Genomic DNA, 11,082 nt, shown 5'->3' with positions numbered 1-11,082 from the left:
GTAGGATGATTCCAAATCACCAAAACAATGCAAAGATGGCATGCTACACATGCACATACTCAAGGCCAACAAGCCCAAATACAAATGAGCTATATAATGCATGCAAAGATCAACCCAAACGACTATGGACAGAGCTAAAACATGGCAAAATAAGCACATAATCTTCACAAATGCAAGCCTAAAACATGCTCCAACTAAGGCTAACAACCTAGAACATGTTAAGGCACAAATAAGGCATTACATGGCAACTATGCTAAACATGCATAAGGTTCCAAAACCAACTTGAAATCATGTTATATCATGGATATATAAGCATGAAAAACAAACCAAACATGCTCAACACACACTCAAGCATAGGCTTCTTTAAGAGGCCAAAATGTGCCCTTTTCAAGGACAAGGAGAGGGGGTGGCCCTCTCCTTCTTGGGACTTCAAAGCATCATCTTCACCACTGAAATCCCTCAAGATTTCAGTGGTGAAGAGACCTCAACACCAAAATCCCGGAGCTAGCACAAAATGGCTCAAAATGAGGCCTTTTGAGGCCTAAGGGTGGTCAACAACCCTCAAACAACAAAACACTCTTAATAAACAATAAAGAGGGCTTAAAAATAGAACTTTTTTATGTTATACAATAATCACAAAAACAGCTCTAAGATAGATGAAAAATCAATGCAAAAAAGGGGGGGGGGGAAAGGGACTAGTTTCTCACCCTTGTAGCCTTCTTCAACAAAGATGCTCCAATGGCCTCCTTGAGCTTGAATCCAAGACAAAAACTTCAAAACACACTCTTTAGAACCTCAGCTCCTAGAGGAAGGTGAAACACTAGGTGTTTGTGTGCAATAGTAAGGCACAAAACACCTAGTGAACAAAATGGAAGAGAAAGAGAGATAGATTGTGTATGTCTAACCCTAACCCTAGAAAACCAGAGCTCTCCTCTGTCTTTTCTCTCTCAAAAATGTCTCAAGCCCCCTTTCTTTTTGCCTTAGAGAGAGCCCCCCTCTATAAGCCTCTTGTAAAGCTTACAAGACAAGCTTTGCAAGAGGGAGATCCCTCCATACACGTGTATGGAGGGGAGCAAAAGTTATACAGCTGTCCAAAAATATCTGCAAAAGCAGATGAACAGCAATCGGCCGGCAAAAAATGCCATCTTGGCCAAACAAAGTGCCGACCGGCACAAAATAGTGCTGACCGGCAACAAATAGTGCCGGCCGGCAAACTATATTGCCGGTGGCAGCAAAAACCAGCCGGTGGCATCTAGCCACTGCCGGTGATGGGTGGGGATGGTCTACAAGCCCCAACCTGCCTCTCAAAGGCAAGATGCAAGTGTTCGGTGCAAAACCAGACACTAAACGGTCGAGTTCGGAGATCCTGAGACAAGGCGCGCGAGCCGAGGCTTCCGGGAACTCCAAACGAACACAAACATGGATAATCACCGAGTGTTCAAACGGTGACGTCCAAGTCTTGAGGACGGTCAAAAATGGGGTGTCTACAATAAGCTTCAGCATCTTTCTACATATAGGGCCACCAGTACCCCTGACTAATGACCCTATGAGCAAGTGAACTGGCCCCAGCATGGCTTCCGCATACTCCTTCATGTATTTCATGCAAGAAGTCTTCAACTTGTGAAGGATGTACACACCTCAAAAGGGGACCAGTAAAAGATCTTTTGTAGAGATGTCCTTCTGTTGTTAGACTGAATCTTGCTGACTTCAGTCTGATCTTGTGTGCTTCTTTACGATCATCTGGCAGTTTCCCATCTCTCAGGAATATTATTATCGTAGCCATCTAACTTGGTCACATCTCTACACACATTGCCTCATACTCTGTGTTCAGTGGTTCTACGCTTGGACCTGACAAATAGTCGACCATTATTGTCCTTGCCTCTCCTGGTTTTATTGCACTATCCAGGTTGGCCAAGGCATTAGCATGGCTATTGTCATCTCAGCTAACTTGTTGTAGTCGGCAGTTCTAGAATAAGGTTACCAGTCTGCCTACTTCCTTTACATAAGCCATCATCCTTTTATCTCGGACTGCATATTCGCCTGTCGCCTGGTTAACGATGAGCTGGGAGTCACAGAAGACCATTACCTCGTCAGCTTCCATTGTTATTGCCAATTTTAATCCTGCAATCAATACTTCATACTCTGCTTCGTTGTTTGAGGCCTTAAACCCCAAATGAATGAATTGTTCCAGCATCTCCCCATCCATCGATACTAGCACTACTCCTACCCCTGCTCCCTGTCGGTTTGAACTTCCATAAATAAACAGGCGGAAGGAGTCGCCGACATAAATACTGTAGGGTTTGATTTTCTCTTCTTTCCTTTGTTCTGTTATTCCTAGCTAGGTTTCTCCTTGTTCACCTAGACATCGTATACCCCGGCTCAACGGAGCTTGATGTATAATGGCGCCTAGTGTGAACTCGGCCAAAACCTGGCCTTTGATTGCTGTTTTAGGTCTGAATTCTAGGTCGTATTGGCCCAACATCACTACCCATCTGGCTATCCGGCCTATCAGATCCCCTTGCTGCAATAGGGACTTCAAAGGATGTTCAGTTAATACCACAATCTTGTGGGCCTGAAAGTAATGATTTAGTTTCTTGGAAGCCATTACTAAGGCCAGTGTCAGTTTCTCCAAGGGTAAGTATCTAGTTTTTGCATCTGCCAGGGTTTTACTTACGTAGTAAACTGCCCTCTGTTCTCCTTTTTTTTCTCTGATTACCACTACACTCACTGCATGCTCTGAAACCGCCAAGTATAAGAACAGCTCCTCTCCAGGTACTGGATTTGAAAGAACTGGAATTGTGGTTAAGTATTTTTTCAAGTCGGCCAAGGCGACTTCACATTCTTTTATCCATAAAAAATCTGTGACTTTCTTTACTAAACTAAATAAAGGTTTGCATTTGTCAGAACTTCTCCTTATGAACCTATTTAGGGCTGCAGCCCTTCCAGTCAACATCTGCACTTGTTTTGCCGATGTTAGGCTCTTCAAGTCCAAGATGGCCTTGATCTGATCCGGGCTTGCCTCAATGCCCTTTCTGGTAACCAAGTATCCCAGGAACTTTCCTGACCCAACTCCAAATGCGCACTTCGATGTATTGAGTCAAAGTCGAAATGTCCTTAAGATATCAAAGACTGTTTTTAGGTCGGCTAGATGATCCTCAGGTTCCTTGGTCTTCACGACCATGTCATCAATGTATACCTCCACTGTTTTGCCTATTAGATGTTTGAACATCTTTGTCACCAATCTCTGGTAGGTTGCTCCTGCATTTTTCAACCCGAAAGACATTACTCTATAGCAAAAAAGCCCTTTTGAGGTGATAAATGCAGCCTTCTCCTCATCTGGGGGGTACATGGCTATCTGATGGTATCCCCTGTATGCGTCCAAGAAACTCATCCTTCCATGTCCTGAGGTGGCATCCACCAATTGGTCAACTTTGGGGAGTGGAAAACTGTCTTTTGGACAAGCCTTAATCAGGCTGGTGAAGTCCACACAGACCATCCACTCCCATTCTTCTTCTTCACAACAACTGTGTTTGATAACCATATTAGGTTGTTTATCTCTCGAATAGCTCTAGCCTCCAAAATTTTATCGACTTCCTCTTATACTGCCTCAACATGCATCAACTTAGGCCTTCTTGCTCACTGGATGACAGGTTTAGCCAACCTGTCCACATTCAGTCTGTGGCAAGTGACCTCGGGATCAATACCAGGCATCTCGTATGGTGTTCAGGCAAACACCTCAAGGTTTGCTCTCAAGAATGCTTCTAACTCTTTTTCCTCCTCCTCGGCCAAGCTTGAGCCGAGAAGGAAGAAGCGCTCTTCATCTTCTTGTTGGACCAGGATCTTCTTTAGAGCTTCCTCACTTTTCTCGGCTGGTTCTTTGCTGACGTCCTCAAGGACCTCTATGTCCTTATCCTCAATCTCTGTTGTTTCTGCTTCTCGTATGTTGCAGGTGGATTTCATTGCTACCATGGAGCAATTCTTTGCCTGCACCTGATCCCCTCAGACCTCCTTAATTCTATGCTCTGTTGGGAACCGCAATAGCTGGTGTAATGTTGAGGGAACAACCCCTATTGTATGTAGCCATGGCCTTCCTAGGATAGAATTGTAAGGGGAGGGGGTGTCAATTATTATAAACTCTGTTTTTACTTTCTTGGTGCCAGCCTGTACCTCCAAACTTATTGCCCCCAGGGGTCACGTTGGTATAACGTTAAACCCAACCATTGGACCATTGGATTGTTCCAGATCATCTTGGTGAAGCTAAGCTCGTTGTAACACCTGACATACATGATGTCACAAGAGCTGCCCTGGTCGATTAGAATTCGCTTCACCTGGCACTCTCCAATCCGGAGGGATACTACGAAGGCATCATTGTGTGGATGCTGCACCATCTCTAGGTCGTCTTCAGTAAAAGATACCCTTGGTCCTTGGTATTCGTCTACCCTAAGTCTCTTCTGTCGGACCTGATACACATGCTGTAAGTGTTTTACCTTCTGAGTTTCCCCATGCATCTCGTTCTCATTGACCTTCGAGTGAATCACATTGATCACTCGAGGTCCGCCTACTTACGGTTGTGGTGGTTGAGGAGGTGGTGCTGCTAGTGCCCGAGGGAGTCTCGTTTGCTCTTCCCTTGTCCTGGCCTCGTCTACCAGGTCCCTTGGATGACCTTGTCTTACCAGGTCTTCAAGATGTGCTTTTAGGGCTCTACACCCTTGAGTTAGATGCCCATCCTCATTATGGTAGGCATAGTGCTTCCCCAGACTTCTTTTCATAAATTCACCAAGAATCTTTTCTGGTGCGCTATAATAGGGCTGATTCTGGATTCTTTCTAAGACTTTGAAAACCAAAATTCGGAATACGGTTGTGACTGTCTGTGTAGCCCTCAGTCTTGTCTCTTGCCTATTGTATCCATTATTACCCCGGCCTCGCTTCGGTGAGCTGTTTCTCTTTTCTTGTTTGGATGCCTTTGTCCCTGGCGTGTCCTCCTCGGCTCTCGCATACTTTCTATCCTGGCCATTAGTTCCTTCATACTTTTTGGCAGCGTCTTTGCCAGTGACTTTCGAAGGGGACAATCATTATACAGGCCGTTCTTAAAAGACACGACTGTCACATCTTGGTTGCATCATGGTATTCGATTGAACACCTCATAATATCTTTTGGCATAGGCCCTAAGGCTCTCATCCTCGCCAATTCTCAAAGCCATCAGGGAGTCCACCCTCAATGGCTGTAGTTTGTTTGTCACAAACCTGGCCACGAATATCTCAGCCAGGCCCTTCCAGCTTTTCACAGTTCCTTTCGGCAACTTATGAAACCAGTCTGATGCGATTTCCGCAAAGAATGAGGGGAACACTTTACAAAGCAATGGCTCGTTCCCGAGGTATAGTGCCATTTAGTTCAGGTACAAGTTGATGTGAAAGTTAGGGACGGACTTTTCGTCGTATATTTGTAATCTCGGCATATGGAACCTCTTTGGGGCCTCAAATTTGTCCAATTCCACTAAAAACGGCGTTCTCGGCTTGATAGGAGAGGTTACCTCAGCATCTTGTCGCTTCCTTTGGAGGTAATCCCTCAAATCCTCCTTAGTCCATCCACAAGCTCGACTATCAATAGATTTTAGCCTTTTTGGTACGCTACTCCCGGCGTCATTATGAGTCCTCTTGGACCTCCCTTCGTTAGTCGTATCGAAACAAAGCTCATTCCCATGAACATGCCGATGTTCTTTGGTGTAGGCTTCTTTGGTACGATGTGTTTTCTGAGACTCTCCTCACCCGACCTCTCATGAAGACCGGTGAGAATGTTCCTTGGTCCTGTCGTGCCGAGGGACTGTAGGAATTGTCTTTTGCCCCCTTGTCTGGGCATCTTTTTTAGCCGCTGGAATCGGCGTATCTTGTAACGGAAACGGTAGTTGCATGACATTGTTTTGCATCATGAAATTGACGACCAATTGCAGGTCCGCCAATTTGTTTTCCATTTCATTCATCTCGTCGTCCCTCCTCAGGCATCTATTTTTCCATACCTGGAGGTCGTCTTCGTTATAATACCTGCCTCGGTCTCCCTTCTTTGGTCTGTCTCCTTTCTGGCCGACGCTTTCTCTCCGAGATTCTTATCTTGAGTTTCTTCATTGCAGTTATCCTCCTCCTCGTTATGGTCAATGTGTTTACCACTTTCAGTAGGGACGTCGTCCCCGATCTTCTCTTTCTCTCCATCGTTGGCCATCTATTCTCCTTTCTTTCCCACAGACGGTGCCAAATTGTGTGTGTTGATTTCCAACCACACTGCCAAATAGGTACTCAGCTGGAGAACACCAGCAGAATAGATGGCGCCCAAACGACCTGTAACAGAAAGATAAGACTTCGGCAGTGGTTCGTCCACCCGGGGGCACTCCGACAATCAAGTCAGTACTCAATTATCTCTCAAAGATCACAAATAGTGCTTTAACTCACTAGCCAGGATACAAAAAGCGTACCTTAGACCCATGAGGTGCCTACTTTTATAGTCACCACTAACCTGATCCATGCAGAAGCCTAGCTTCTCTTGGACTCTGGCCCAATGCTCATCCTAGATTCTTCAGTAAATAAAGATAAACTTCCTAAGAGCTTTATCCTTATCTAGGCTGAGGTCCTCCTCCGTATTAGGACTCTTATAACTTATCCGTTTATCCCGGATTTCGGTATCTCCGCAGATAACCTCAGCCTAGCCGAGATTATCTCGGCGTCATGACCAAGACACGTGGCACCTCGGCTGGCACTTCGGTGCCACCTTGGCCACGTGTTTGCTATTCACAAAATATGTCCCCACACATTGTTTATGAAATTTCTATATACAAATTTTGTGTATAATAGTATCATTTTTAGTAACATAATTGTTTATTAGAGGAGATTGGCAATGAAAAGCAAGAATGCATATAGATAAATAAAGTAATGCAAATTTCAGCATGGCATTATTATTCTCCAATAATTTAATAATCCCATTAAATTTTTGCATTGGTTTGTCTCAAATTAATTTGGAAGCCATGATTAGGCCACATTTTATAATGTAAACTCACTTCAACCAAGTCAGTCCTACTCTATATCTTCTTCATCCTTGAGACAAGTCTTGGGAGATCTTTCTTCCCCCAAGATTTTCCACCAACTTCAACTGCACTATACTGACTAATTCCCTAGATGAAATATAAAATGGGGCACCAAAATGATTTAAAATGACATGGAAAAATGATCACCATATGGTTGTTTTTGATAGTCTAGGGGAAATTTAGTTGTAGTTTTGTTATGAACATTGTGTTTTTTTGTTTATATATATATATATATATTTATTTATTTATTATTATTATGAGGCTGTGGTGAGCAAATTTATGAGGTTTTGTGGTGTCTTTTGTGATGATGTTTACATTTTTTGTGGGATTAGTTACAAATTATTGTAATATAGTTATGAAATTATATATAAAATGAGTAATGATATACAAATAGAAAACGTGCACAAAATAATGTGACTCAATATGAATCTTTTACTTTTAAACAAAACACTTATGAAAATGATTTTTATTATGAACAAAAATTACACTGACACATTATTTTTATAGTGTTTTCAGTATAAATTTTATGTACGGATACAATTTTCCATCTTATTCTCGAATCGTTTTGTTTTCAACTGATTTTTTTTCTTTATTTTTTTGTAATGTGTAGGGTATCTTAAGCCAGGTGCACACCAGAAGTTGACTTGTTAGACCTTGAATAAGTGTGCACCATTGAACTCCACCAATTGCGAAGTGGACAGTCAGACTTGTCCAGATGTGATGCTCAGTGTGGCTGTCCAAGGGGTTGAGAGCGTGAGATTTAATTCATTTGTCAAGTCAATTTTTTTTTCTCTTTGTTATATTGGTCTGCTGACTTAATGAATACACATGTATGTATATATTTGAAGATAATTGAGATGCAGAAATTGAACAGTACTGCAGCATCGTGGTGGAGTGTGAGTTAATTCTATGTACTTTTTTGAAATCATTATTTGAAAAATACTTGAGATATCTAATTTATAACTTTTAAAAATTACTCTTAATGATGTGTTTTATAAGTGACAAATTATGATTTAATAAACATTTTATCATGTAAGATCTAACCTGAAAAATTATTGGTTGCTCTAGAGACACCACGTGGTCATGTCCCTGTCCAATCACAAATCACCATGCCCCTCATGTTCTCCAATTACCTAACACAAAATCGTGCGTCTCACTCCCTTTACCAATCACAATGCATGTAGAGCGCCATATGGTGCTGCTCCTGGACCAATCAATAACTTTTCGTCTAACCTCAATGCCACATTATTATGGCCGGTTTAGTTAATGCTGTGTATTTTTTGAACAAAATATTGAGAGTATTTATAAATGAGAAAGCAGACTTCTTGTGATAAACCCAAAAACTGAGTTCAAGGGTCGATTTATTTGGGCCGTTGAATCTGTGCCCAATGATTCAACGGCTCAAATCATGATTTCAACAATCAGGAAGGTTCATATACACTGCAGGAAATTCAACTTTTAGCGGCGTTTAAAAAACGCCGCGATAAGTGCCAAAAACGCCACTAATTCTTTTTGTGACGCTTAGCATCAAACGCCGAGGACGCGGCCGTCGCTATAGCATTATGGCGCTTTAAAAACGTCATCAATTTGTTATAGGCGGCGTTTTAAAAAATGCCGCTAAATGTGGTACATAAGGCAAAGTGACGTCATGACAATTTTTAGCGACGCTTTAGAAACGTCGTTAATTTGTTATAGGCGGCGTTTTAAAATACACCGCTAAATGTGGTACATAAGGCAAAGCGATGTCATGACAATTTTTAGCGTTGTTTCAAAAACGTCATCATAGCTTTTTAATTTTAGAAAACCTATAAAGTGGGGTTCTGAAAAATGCCATTATATCTTTATTTTTTTAATTTTTTTTTAAATTATTACTTGTAATAAAATTGCAAAGTAGCACTAATATAAAACAATAACTCCTATTTCCATTAACAAAAGAATTGATTTGAGACCAAGCCAGTATCTAGTGATATTTACCTCCATCATTACCTTTTCACATGGAGACAAGTGAAAAGGTCTATAATAACATTACGTGCTCCAACAAAAAAACATTTGAAATAATAATCCAGGCAAATTTTGGAAATCATCCAGTAATGGGATTAGTTATGAGGCTGCAAACATCAATTAAACCATTAAACTGCCTTCCACCACCATTCATAGCAGCTGTAGCATCATTAGCCAAACGTGTTCGAGCATAATCTAGGGAATAAACAAAAAGAGAAGATGAAGCACCAGCAGCAGCACCTGACGCCAAATTCCCGGCAAATTCCAAGCCAGTGCCTTGGAATGTTGGTGGCAGAGGACTCTGCAAACCTCCATTTACATATGCACCAGTCATATTGTGTAAACCAGTATTCCTGGAGTGCAAGTTAGGAGAAATTCGAGATAAGAAATAAGATTGCCCATGTATCTTCTGGGAAATTGATGGATGCTGTGATCCATCCGCCATATTTGCAACTCAAGGTGGCGACCTGCAACAGAAACCAACATTAATTGCATGCAAGAATAAAACAAAAACAAGCATATCAAACAAAGAACACAATAAAGGTTTAAATACAAGGAACAATAGAGAAAAGGGTTTTTCCCTACCCAATCTTTTCGCTACTATAAACACCGGTGCCAAAATATTTATATCACTTTAAAAAAATTAAAATAAAAACATATTGTTTGAGTCAAATGACTTTGGAGGGAACAAATAGTTACCCAGTATTATGTACATGTATACCATCCTTGAGGTTTACCCATCTTAATTTTCAAATCTAAGCAATATATGCGCGCATGCTAAACAATTTTCAAACACAAATATAATTAAGGGGAAAATAGATCAATTCATTTAACTTACAATGCATGGAACAACAGAATTTTCCATTAATTGAGGCCACATTGGAACTATGCCATCTCTTACTAGTGCTCGTAAAGGCCATGCACGTCCAAATATCCTTTTTCTCACAGCAAGAGGCCTCTCAGTCACCCCTAATTGCTTGAAGCTCAATGGCAAGCTTGTGTTTGCGTTTTCATCTTCTTTCGAAGTTGGGCTATGATGGCAGGGTTCAAGGATGTCATATAAGTTCAGATCTTTTATAACCTAGATAGTCACCATGACAGGAAGTGAAAAACCAAAACATTTTTAAATATAAACATAATTAATTAGCGGTTTTTAAAAGTAAGTTTCTTACATTCATTCAGAATATAAACATACATAAAAATAAAAAATAAAAAATTCAAGGAAACAGAGTTTAAAGCAAGTGTAAATAAAAACTACCATACCGATTCTACTTTGCTAATCATAAGTTGGCACGTTAGACTATTCGGATTATAATAGTTTCCTTTGCAAGCATCTTCAGCTTCCTACAACAAGATCATGCATTTGTCTCAAACACATGTTGAGCAACAAAAACTATGTAACTTACCTAGTGCCAGCAGCAAACAAGTACTTGGAGGAATGTCTACTCATCAGTTTCTTCCAAAGTTAACGCTAAATTTTCATCAAAATTACAATATAGAAATTGGTCAATCTCATAATCTCCAAAATGTTATATCACAATACTTTTCTTGGCCTTTTTTACCAAAATCTCAAAACATTAATGCCAAGTTGTGGTTGCCAAAATAAAGAAAAACAAGTGTTAATTGATCAAATATAGTTTTTTTTTTTTCAGTTCCGATTATTGTTTTCATGACAGAATGGACCCATTCTGTAAAACATAGTCCCCAAAAATAAAAAAATTTGAAGAAAGAGATAATGATGCATTTTGTTGACTAATCAAGGGGAGTGATTATCATAAAATGAGTGTTAGCACTGAATATCCATTGGTGAAACTTTAACTGAAGTTTAACCAAAATTTTTGGCACTATAGCAACAGTTTATTGTGCTTGATCTTTAATTAATTTCAAAATATTGTGGTGTTTCATGTAACAAATACAGTGATTTGTAATGTTCTAGGCCATGAAAACACAAGATATGAGAAACCTCACCTGTTCGTAAGTCTGGAAGCAAAAACTAGCCAGGAGAGCTCTCA

At 40.7% G+C, this 11,082-nt stretch overlaps 1 long non-coding RNA gene across 1 annotated transcript; it reads right to left on the bottom strand.

Annotated features, from left to right (window-relative positions):
• Positions 1–9,165: 9,165 nt before the first annotated feature.
• Positions 9,166–10,658, bottom strand: LOC145790723 (uncharacterized). The gene is made up of 3 exons (XR_014329747.1): positions 10,334–10,658; positions 9,909–10,151; positions 9,166–9,537 (listed from the first exon to the last, which is right to left on the bottom strand). It is a non-coding gene; the product is annotated as an uncharacterized LOC145790723 (long non-coding RNA).
• Between the last annotated feature and the right edge of the window lie 424 nt (positions 10,659–11,082).

This window comes from Camellia sinensis, chromosome 1 (genome assembly GCF_055761805.1).
Source record: "Camellia sinensis isolate YWXY chromosome 1, ASM5576180v1, whole genome shotgun sequence".
In the NCBI taxonomy this organism is placed as follows: Eukaryota; Viridiplantae; Streptophyta; class Magnoliopsida; order Ericales; family Theaceae; genus Camellia; species Camellia sinensis.
The sequence above is the reverse complement of the archived record's forward strand: the minus strand, read 5'-3'. Positions and strand labels throughout refer to the sequence as shown.